Source organism: Carassius auratus, chromosome 17, assembly GCF_003368295.1.
Source record: "Carassius auratus strain Wakin chromosome 17, ASM336829v1, whole genome shotgun sequence".
Lineage (NCBI taxonomy): Eukaryota > Metazoa > Chordata > Actinopteri > Cypriniformes > Cyprinidae > Carassius > Carassius auratus.
The window spans coordinates 4242115-4253399 of NC_039259.1; the positions used below are offsets into that span (position 1 = coordinate 4242115).

At 39.3% G+C, this 11285-nt stretch overlaps 2 long non-coding RNA genes across 2 annotated transcripts; both read right to left on the reverse strand.

Moving 5' to 3' along the window:
- Nucleotides 1-4547: 4547 nt before the first annotated feature.
- On the reverse strand, nucleotides 4548-5364 carry LOC113117880 (uncharacterized). The gene is made up of 3 exons (XR_003294218.1): nucleotides 5159-5364; nucleotides 4778-4944; nucleotides 4548-4682 (listed from the first exon to the last, which is right to left on the reverse strand). It is a non-coding gene; the product is annotated as an uncharacterized LOC113117880 (long non-coding RNA).
- Nucleotides 5365-6317: 953 nt separating this feature from the next.
- Nucleotides 6318-7942, reverse strand: LOC113117881 (uncharacterized). Its single transcript, XR_003294219.1, has 3 exons — nucleotides 7153-7942; nucleotides 6880-7069; nucleotides 6318-6799 (listed from the first exon to the last, which is right to left on the reverse strand). It is a non-coding gene; the product is annotated as an uncharacterized LOC113117881 (long non-coding RNA).
- Between the last annotated feature and the right edge of the window lie 3343 nt (nucleotides 7943-11285).

Below are 11285 nucleotides of genomic sequence, written 5' to 3' on the forward strand. Positions count from 1 at the left end.
ACCGCCATCAGTTCGTAGCAGTGAATGAAGATGTATCATATCGATCACAAGTGCAGTATGGAGTACCTCAAGGCTCAGTTCTAGGGCCGCTACTCTTCACGCTTTATATGTTACCCTTGGGAGATATCATCAGGAAACATGGTGTTAGCTTTCACTGTTATGCTGATGATACGCAGCTCTATATTTCCTCGCAGCCCGGTGAAACACACCAATTTGAAAAACTAATGGAATGCATAGTCGATATAAAAAATTGGATGACGAGTAATTTCTTACTGCTAAATTCAGAAAAAACAGAGGTGTTAATCATAGGGCCTAAAAACTCTACTTGTAATAACCTAGAACACTGTCTAAGACTTGATGGTTGCTCTGTCAATTCTTCGTCATCAGTTAGGAACCTAGGTGTGCTACTTGATCGCAATCTTTCCTTAGAAAGCCACGTTTCTAGCATTTGTAAAACTGCATTTTTCCATCTCAAAAATATATCTAAATTACGGCCTATGCTCTCAATGTCAAATGCAGAAATGTTAATCCATGCATTTATGACTTCAAGGTTAGACTACTGTAATGCTTTATTGGGTGGTTGTTTTGCACGCTTAGTAAACAAACTACAGCTAGTCCAAAATGCAGCAGCAAGAGTTCTTACTAGAACCAGGAAGTATGACCATATTAGCCCGGTCCTGTCCACACTGCACTGGCTCCCTATCAAACATTGTATAGATTTTAAAATATTGCTTATTACTTATAAAGCCCTGAATGGTTTAGCACCTCAGTATTTGAATGAGCTCCTTTTACATTATACTCCTCTACGTCCGCTACGTTCTCAAAACTCAGGCAATTTGATAATACCTAGAATATCAAAATCAACTGCGGGCGGCAGATCCTTTTCCTATTTGGCGCCTAAACTCTGGACTAACCTACCTAACATTGTTCGGGAGGCAGACACACTCTTGCAGTTTAAATCTAGATTAAAGACCCATCTCTTTAACCTGGCATACACATAACATACTAATATGCTTTTAATATCCAAATCCGTTAAAGGATTTTTAGGCTGCATTAATTAGGTAAACTGGAACCGGAACACTTCACATAACACCGTACTTTCTACATCATTAGAAGAATGGCATCTACGCTAATGTTTGTCTGTTTCTCTCTTGTTCCGAGGTCACCGTGGCCACCAGATCCAGTCTGTGTCCAGATCAGAGGGTCACTGCAGTCACCCGGATCCAGTACGTATCCAGACCAGATGGTGGATCAGCACCTAGAAAGGACCTCTACTGCCCTGAAAGACAGCGGAGACCAGGACAACTAGAGCCCCAGATACAGATCCCCTGTAAAGACCTTGTCTCAGAGGAGCACCAGGACAAGACCACAGGAAACAGATGATTCTTCTGCACAATCTGACTTTGCTGCAGCCTGGAATTGAACTACTGGTTTCGTCTGGTCAGAGGAGAACTGGCCCCCCAACTGAGCCTGGTTTCTCCCAAGGTTTTTTTCTCCATTCTGTCACCGATGGAGTTTCGGTTCCTTGCCGCTGTCGCCTCTGGCTTGCTTAGTTGGGGTCACTTCATCTACAGCGATATCGTTGACTTGATTGCAAATTAAAACAGACACTATTTCAACTGAACAGAGATGACATCAATGAATTCAATGATGAACTGCCTTTAACTATCATTTTGCATTATTGAGACACTGTTTTCCAAATGAATGTTGTTCAGTGCTTTGGCGCAATGTATTTTGTTTAAAGCACTATATAAATAAAGGTGATTGATTGAAAGGTGATTCAGCGGTGAGTTTAACAATGCAGCGGTGAATTTAACAACACTCAACTGCAGGTAAAACGGCATTCAGAGGTGAGTTTGACCAAAGCAACCCTCAACTGCAGGCAAAACGACATTAAAAGGTGAGTTTAACAACGCTCTAAGACGCTTGCAAGTAAGCAGTTTTAGCGTTTTCTTGTCATAGGTAAGGAGACTGCTTTAAGAAGCTGGATAACGTATTGGAGGTTTGATTAAAAACTGTTGAGTCAGGACAATAAGTTGTGTTTAGAAACTTTAGATTTGTAATGTGGCCATTTCTTATGAAGATAAATGATAGAAGAAATTATAAAAATATAGCTTTCTGCACCAAATGTGCAGCTTATGTTATTGAATTCAAGTTTAAGTAGCCTATTAGGCTAACGTTACATTAGCTCACAACTATTATCCAGCATTATAAATGTATAAATATATTTATTTATTTATTTTTATTTTTTAAGTTCTGCTGTGGCTTTGTTTGAGATTTTTTTTTTTTATATAAAAAAAAAATGGGGAATTTATATATATATATATATATATAAATATATAATTCCCTATACTTGCATTTATTAACTGTTTGCCAAATTTTGTTATAAATTGTAATGAACAATATTACATTTTGTATTTTGACTGTATAAAACGAATATCACATTCAATCTAGCCCATTCTGGCAACACAGATTAAGAGAATACTGGTGTGAAATGTTCATTTCAGTTTTTTTCCTCTTTAGGTCCCTCAAATTTGGCAGTGTCAAAGCACCACAGACACAAAGGCACCTTTAAAAGCCACGCCCATCTTGTTCCTCTGTACTCATCAGTCAGTCTCTCTCTCTCTTTATAAAATTTTCAAAACTCTGACAAGAATTGATGTCATGGCAACGCGTAGTGATGCAGTTGTGGAAACATGTGCATTTCCCCCTTGACGTATGTGTAACAAATAGCATTGAATTTTTGGCTAACTACTTGCATTTTCATTCAACAGTTTGGATGTAAACCCAAAACTATATTAGACAATATGGAGAAAAACTGTTAATTCCCTGTTTTTAAAGTGATAATAAAGAATATGTTTCATTTCATGTTAGATGTGAGATTTTGAATAGGCTATTCTTTTAGATCTATTCATGGGACCTATATGCAACGTTTGATTACGTTCTGCAACTTTAGTATATAATTGCATCCAAATATATAATGTATTGGTTAAGCCTAAAAATATGATTAGGCCTATTATTCATCATTAGACGACATGACTACAGTCAAACCTGTATATTTCATGATACAATTCGTCATTTTTCATAAATATTTGATCAGCTAATATACAGTATTTAGGACATGAATTTGCGGAGCACACATGCATCCCTGATTCAACCTTTACTGTCATTGGATCCAACTAACATGTGTGTCAATGAGTTATTAGTGTGCGCACTTACTCTTCTTCCAGTGCTGTGTCTGCAACCACTGCACATTTTTGTCTCTACTAGAATAATTTGTTATTTTGATACTTATGACCTCAACACTTATGCACAAAGATATATTTATCAATGGGTATACAGAGTAAATGTCCAGTATAATGAACCATATTACACTCATAAAAAAAAAAAAAAGGAAAATTAACAAATGAATGATATTCTTTTTTTATTTACACGGATTAAAATTACAATGGCAAACTGATTACAGCTGGTTCTAGCTATAGTTTTACCTTAGACAGTGTGATACAAACATGCACTTTATTTAGAATAGGTTCCTTAAGCAAATTAAATATAGATTGGTTGCCCAATTTGTGAGTCGCTGTAGTGGACACTAGCTTGAGATCAAATGAGGTGAGCAGAGTTTTGAAGTCAGCAGCCTGGGGTTTATCTAAGTGGATGTTGAAGTCACCAAGCAGTACCAGAGGAGTACCATCTTCAGGAAAGTTTGATAGCAGCACATCCAACTCCTCCAAGAAGTTTCCCAGTTTACCTGGAGGACGATAAATGACTACAAAGTGGATTTTAACAGGGTGGGTTACAGTAATGGCATGTGATTCAAATGAACCAGTACCTGTAGGTAATGGCTGAAGTTCAAATTTACGTTCTTTGGATATAAGGAGACCCGTACCTCCACCCCTCCCAGTGGTACGAGGTGTGTGGGAACAAGTGAAATTAGAAATTAGTTTGATCCAAGTCTCTGTCAGTGCCATGAGGTTGAAACCGGAATGAGTAGCAATAGAAGAAATGAAGTCTGCTTTGTTAACTGCAGACTGGCAGTTCCAGAGACCAACTGGAATAGAGAGCATAGTAGTAGAGGTCAGAGGGATATGTCAGAGGGACATGGCGTAGGTTTGTCAGACAGGCCTTCCTGCGACGTACATAGCGTGCTCTCCGAGTGTTAGTAGTGATAGTAGAGATCTGAAAGCACATAGTGACTACAAGTGTAAGATATATTTGAGAACAAACTATACAAAGAGTGAAAAAAAAAAGCAATACTCAAGTGCCCTGTTGGTGTCCTCGCTCGGTGGAGTCGTGCAGGTAGAGTCGATTGTCTTTACACTCGTCGGTCTTCAGACGAGGAGGGTTCACACGAGGGTTGCCGCAACTGCTGCAGCGGTGAAACCTAGTGCTTTGTATTAGCCTGATTACCTGTGATTGAAGTCAGCTGGACACGCCTCACTATTTAGCAGATCGAAACCAGGCAGTCCCGCGATACGCAAAACCAAGCGCCACTTTCAGCACGTATTAACCACGGTAAGACACACAATTTAAAAAAAAAAAAAAAGAAAAAAAAAAAAAAAACTTTCCTAGCAATGATCATCACACACTAGTCTGATGAGAAAACAAGACAAAACACTCACAATCTGCTGTCCTTCTATGTTGCTCGACTGTTTCTTCGAACAGGCAGAAGCTCTAATAGACTCCTTAGGGGGAAAAAAAAAAAGAAAAAAAAAAGTGTACAGACTGCAGAGTATTGTCAATCTCAACTTTTGTCAGCCAGGAGCTAGTAGGAAAGTACCTGAGCATTAGGAGAAGGTTGCAGAGTTTTATGGTTAGTGATCTAGTACATTATTTATCCTCACTCAGTATTCATCGGAAGAATCAATGTCATCATGGAGGTAAGGAAATTCTTCACAAACTGCTTCTCCATCTTCCTCATCAACACTTGGATCCACCACAATCTGCCTGTAATAAAGTGAACACAGGTTAATTGAAATGATAAATATCTTGCATCCTCACTTTCTCAGTCCTGTTGAGCTCATAAAATGACACCATTTTAGTAACTAAATATTTTACTTTGTAACTTTCACACAATGCAATACCAAAAGTATGTCTACAAAGAAAATCAAGCTATTTTACAAGGCACAGTACAAGACAGGGACCAAACATGAGCACCCACCTATATTTTGACTTCACCTCACTCATTTGATGTTGTAGGTCACTCAATCTTGCCAACATAATGCAGCACAGTCCCTCGTATGTGTCACAGGTCGGAGCGGACCACAGATGTCGTGAGTCTCGCCCCTCCCTAGTTTCCACCTCAAGGAGGTCCCAAGAACACCCCAATGACCAGACACACGAGAGAGAGTGAGTATAATTAAAACAAACTTTATTTAAATTATCTAAAAGGTGTGAAGGGAAGGGAAAAGGGAATCTAAAATCCACTCTCGGGGCCAGAGAGTATAGGTCCGAGTCGCTTCTGACTCTGTCATGGGGACTCTCAGGTAAGCCTGCAGGTAATTGGTGTCCTTTCCTTCACGTGACTCAACAGGGTTTTTCTCAGTAGTGCCTTTGTGTTTCTCCTGCAGGAGAACCGTCGGTGGGGCCCTTCCAGTCCCTGCAATGCAGAGTAAAGAAGGTAAGTAATTCTGATGAATTGAGTGGGGTGCACACCTGATGCCGTTCGCCACAAGATTCTGGGTCCACGGTTGGAAACGCCTAAAAGGTCCACAGGTTAGTATGCAGGTGAATATATTGAAATCTTGGCTTTGGGTGTATAGGCAAGTATGCAAGAAAGATACACAATCCTTAACTTCTACTTTCGTCCAGGTAAACCCTACGGATGGAGTTTGCAGGCGAGTATGCAAGGGCGATGCACTGGTATTTCAATCGGGGTGTACAGGTAAATATCCAGAAAGACAACTGGGTCTTTACTTTGGACGTACAGGTGAGTATACAAGGGCAACTAGAGCTTGACTCTGGGCATACAAGTATACAAGGACAATACGCTGGCTCTTAGCTCGATGTGTACAGATAGGCATACAGGGGCAACTGGAGCTTTGCTCTGGGCATGCAGGTGGGTATACAGTGACAATACTGAATGGATACAACTCACAGACCCTCGAAGAGGTGGACGTCAGGCTTAAGCCCTTTTCAGCTCGGGAGTCTAGAGAAGGTGTATGTGTCACGACAACTGTGGTCTTCTTCACCGGGGCAGACTTCCCAGACCAACACTCAACACGGTCACCTCCAACCGTGGAAACACTCCCACGACGACTCAGAGCCTCAAGCTCAGACCTGTAGGACTGGTAACAGACAGACAGAGTTCCTTCACAAATTTACTTAGCTTCAGTGAATATATGGAGAAAGACACCACCTCTCGAATTTGACCAAGAGTGGATAGAAGTACAGATTGAAGTTGCTGCACGTTGGGCCTTCCACAGCCTCAGCTGGTGCCACCACGCTGGGTGACTTCATGTAGGTTTGTGCCACCAGTTATGTACCTCAGGAATGACTCGAATGCTTCCCTCTCCTCTCTTCCAGATAACGGACCAGAGATCTAGACAGGGGCGAACCTCTGAAAGCACTCCACAAACAGGTATTCATACACAAGGGCTACACAGCTGGATGTTCATATAGCAGCCAATACTTCTCTCAGTCGTCATCCCCCACAATATGCACACTGTTCCTTACTTGCTATTGTTGACACGTCACCACTCGGCGGAGTAGGGGTCCAAAGCCACGAGCGGGCATGTTTATAAAAGACGGTCGTCTCACAACACCGGTTCACGTTCTTCTCCACAGGGTTTTCTCTCCCAGCCTAGAGGGTGATTACTGACGACATGACACAGCACGGCACTGCAGACTTCAAGTGTACACGCAGCAAAGAAAAGGACTCACCCACTGCACTCCACAAACTCACAGTGAATTTGGGTCAAAACCACATAGGACCGGGGATTAGTTCCTGGACGTTGGGGGCACCGATGCAACAGACAGCCAGTGGAAATGTCACAGCCACGACAAGGCACCAGACTCCTTTTTTGCTGGTCCCGGCTCACCCACCAATCCGATTACGGTGGGGCCGCTCACACTGGTCACAAATCACAAGAGGTATATGGATATTCCACACTTGCAAAGTAACTGTTGACACGACGAATATTTCAGTGTACTCACACTTTCATTAACACTGGATCTTTCCACTTCTCCTCCAGACAACCGACATCCGACACAACTGGGAGCACGATCTCCTTCCTGCAATCCTAGCAGATCTTCAATGGGTGTTAACTTCACATCACACAATGCATTTGAACACAATGCTCCAATAAAGATATTCGTATACTCAGCCCTGTGTGTGTATCTCTCTTTGCCCAAGCTCCACAGTACACCATACACTCTCTCTTCAACTCTCCCCTCTGCTCCGTTGCACCCACAATAACTACTGGGAATCACCAACCACTTCCTGTGTTTCTGATGCCCTATTTCTCCTCTTCAACAAATTGCCCAATCAGGGATCGCCACGCTCAACTAAACACCTGTTCCCAATAACACGCCGATTTGGGTTCGCCAGCGTTCCCGGAAGCGGCGGTGTTTGCGATATATGGTCCGGGCGGAACTAATCTTCCTCATTTTTGGTTCCGCCCCGTCACAGTCACTCCGTGACATATGCCTCCACAGACATGTTAGTAGGACAGACTTAAAACGTTTTAAGATTGGTTAGGGGCAAATGTATCCTACTGCAGCTTTTTACAGACACGTACAATGTCCATATTTCTGTCCTGATGATCTTTGCTAGGTTAATGTATCAGCATTAATACCAGTCATTAGCTCATTCATTGAATATGGCTACATATATCTTACTTAAGTAATTATATGCATATATTGCATGTATATGCATTTATTTTTTTTTAGACCAAATGGCATGAAAAAGAAAGACCTGTTAGTGTTTACTCCACAAACCTGTCAAATTATACAGTATCTCAGAGACAGTAATCTTTCAAGTCACCTCTGACCAACTTATATCATCACCTAATGTCTTGGAGACACCAGCCAGGAACTGCCAGTGTTGTTTCATCTCTTTAATGAGAATAGTCTTTTCTTCTTTTAAACGAGACAACAGCATTATCTTGTCAAACACAATCTTCTTTTGTCTCAAGGGCACAGTGGATTCTGTAAAGATAAATACTGGTAATAGCAAAAATACAAAAAAGATTGACCGAAAGTAAAAGGCCTTGCAATGTGATATAAAACTCATCGTAGCCGGAACTACTTCTCTCTGTTTATGTCTATGAAGAATCACAAAGGTACTGGGTTACTCCGCCGCGGTACCCCCGAAGCAATCTAAAATAGTCAGAATATAAAAACTTATTATAGGTGCACCCTTGTGATTCAGGACAAGCTAAAAACACGGTTTGGAAAATGGATTCATGGTGTACTTGCTTATTATATACATTTTTCTACATTTTGAACACAAACAAAGTTACGGACCACAGCTCTGATTGGTTGTTTTCTTACCGGGAGCGGTCCGTAACTGCAAATGGCAATAGGACCACTGGGAGGAACCAGAGGAGCTTGATTTTTTTCACAGATTATCTGTCTCATATTCTACTGTCAGGACATCTACTGCAGCTTTAATTTACCTTAATCGGGTAAATATGTACACAGCATTTTGAAAAAATATTATATATAGTAATTACATATGTTTTTTTCTTTTTACTTTTATTACGAGAGCCAATAATAGCATCTGCAAACGGAACATAAGTCCGCAAGTCTTTTATATATATATATATATATATATATATATATATATATATATATATATATATATATATATATATATGTGTGTGTGTGTGTGTGTATGTATGTATGTATATATCAAAGCTGTTTATATATATATATATATTTTTTTTTTACAAGTCCGGAAGTGTTGCAGTCAAGCTTCATGTCGAACCATTTTCTTTTCACTTCTGTTCTGGGACTGTTCGATTAACCAATGAAACTCCATTAACTGCATCTGTAATATTCTGCCAAGCATTTACGTAAAAGCGTTATTACCAAAAAAAAATTTTTAAGGACCTGATAGGCCTACCACGTATGCTAGAAAATAAAATGTGGCGTTTTGAATGAACTTCTGATAATAAAACATTTCTGCATCTGAGAAATTTCTCTTCTTCATTCGCTTTTGAGAAGACATGTTGAAATCCTTCATTTCGTGTCATAATTTGATGCCCATATATAGTTGTCAGTCGGTTTTAATGGGCGGAATTTATGGTAATTGAGAGAATGTACGTGTATGCAAGTCCTATTTACGACTGATTGGAATTCATTAAATCACACACACATTTCACTATCACATCTGACGTTTACGAAGTATTTGTGAATCAGGAGAATAATTTTTGGGAATGTCTCTTTACACACAAATCACTCACATATTTACTCGTATATTTACGAATGTTTCATGAATGAGACCCAATGTTCGGTCAAATGGCCGTTTGAATTGAAGTGATAGGGGCATTGCTATGATGGCATCAAAACTGCTAATCCTAAAACACTAAAAAGACTCAAGATAATATTAAACTTTTCTCTAAGTATCACCAGGGGCTCTACACATGAACTGCATTGAGAACATTGTGTACACTAGGGGTGTAACGATTCACTCGTTTTCTCGATGCATCGATTACAAACCCTGTCGATTCATATGCATCGATCTTGAAACATGATTTTTGAATCGTGAATCGCCGATCTTGGACAGTAATCGATTCAAAATGCTAAGAATCGAATGAATCGCGATTTCTATAGCGATTCAATGCTTTCAAAATGTATACACATTAAATTACTACACGCACGAATTAATGGAGTCCTTGAAGAGTGTTCGTGAATCGTGCCTCCATCTGTCCTTCAAGCACTCCACTTTTTACCACCTGAGACTGTCACAGGATTGCGCTCACGCTCCGTTCGTCTCTGACGCAGCTGACGTGTGATCTATAGGACTCGTGGCCAGTAATACTAAAGTGAAGTAGTTTTACTTTTCTGTAGTTTGTCAATGGCTCTCTGCATCTTACCGACGGAGTTACCGGAGCCGTCAACAGCTGTGTTTGTTGCATGGACGGAGCAGAAATGTAAGTGTCTAAATCATACGCACAGATCCATTGAATGATAAATGCTTTCAAACAATGCGGATGAACCGAATATACGAAGGAAACTTTTAAAATTAACCACAGCATTAACAACAACCTTGAAATAAGAGCGCGAGATTTATTTGATAATCAGATGCATAAAAGTAGCGTTTGTTTCATTAGCAGACAGACAACTGGCGCGTTTTCTCTCAGAATCATTCGATGATGGAGAGGAAAAGTTAAATAGAGATGAAGACGTTTTCACACTGAAAGAGAAGCGATCTCATGTGCCAGGCTATAACTGCAGCTAAACTGAATAAAAGCAGAATGAACTGATGAAACAAAAAAAAAAACCCACAAACAATTTATGAATGATGCAGTGCTAACTGACATTTATTACAGTACAGAAACTATAAAGTATATTTTCTACCTTATTCTGTGCAGAAAATTTAAATAATTGCTAATTAAATGTAGCCTGGTATATAAAACAATCATAAAATTGCCATTAGGAAAAAAATATCGATTACAAATGATTGATTATTGTCCAGCAGTGTATTTGATTTATTACAGCTAATTAAAAGTAATTAAAAAAGAAGATAATTCCTTGTTAAAAAATATATATATAATAATAATAATAATAATAATAATTATTATTATTATTATATAGACTACAAACATAAAATGTTTGTATTTGACATTTCTGTCACTTCTGAAATTATGACTACGCCCCTGGTGTGACAAAATGTTAGCTTATACATAATACTGTTTAAGCTCTTTTTTAAAAACTTAGCTTACATACATTTTTACGTATGCCATGTCGGATCATTAAACTAGCATTTAACAATGGACAAAAGTTTTTTTTTTTTTTTTTTTTCTAACCTATGGTTCTCTAACCATAAATGCTACTGTAATTTGCCACCTGACTAAGCATTTAAATAATTTAGTAGAAGCATTTAAATAATCCTGTGAATGCACTTAAAGAATGCAGAATCAAATCGTTATAATCGAATCTAATCAAATTTAATTGTGAATTTAATCGAATTTAATCGTTCTAAATTTGCAAAAATCGTTCTTGAATCTAATCGAAAACCTATGAATTGTAATCGAATCGAATCGCTGCCTTGCCAAAGATTCACAGCCCTAGTGTACACAGAGTTTACTAAAAATAAATGTTTTTCACAACTCAACGTAGCT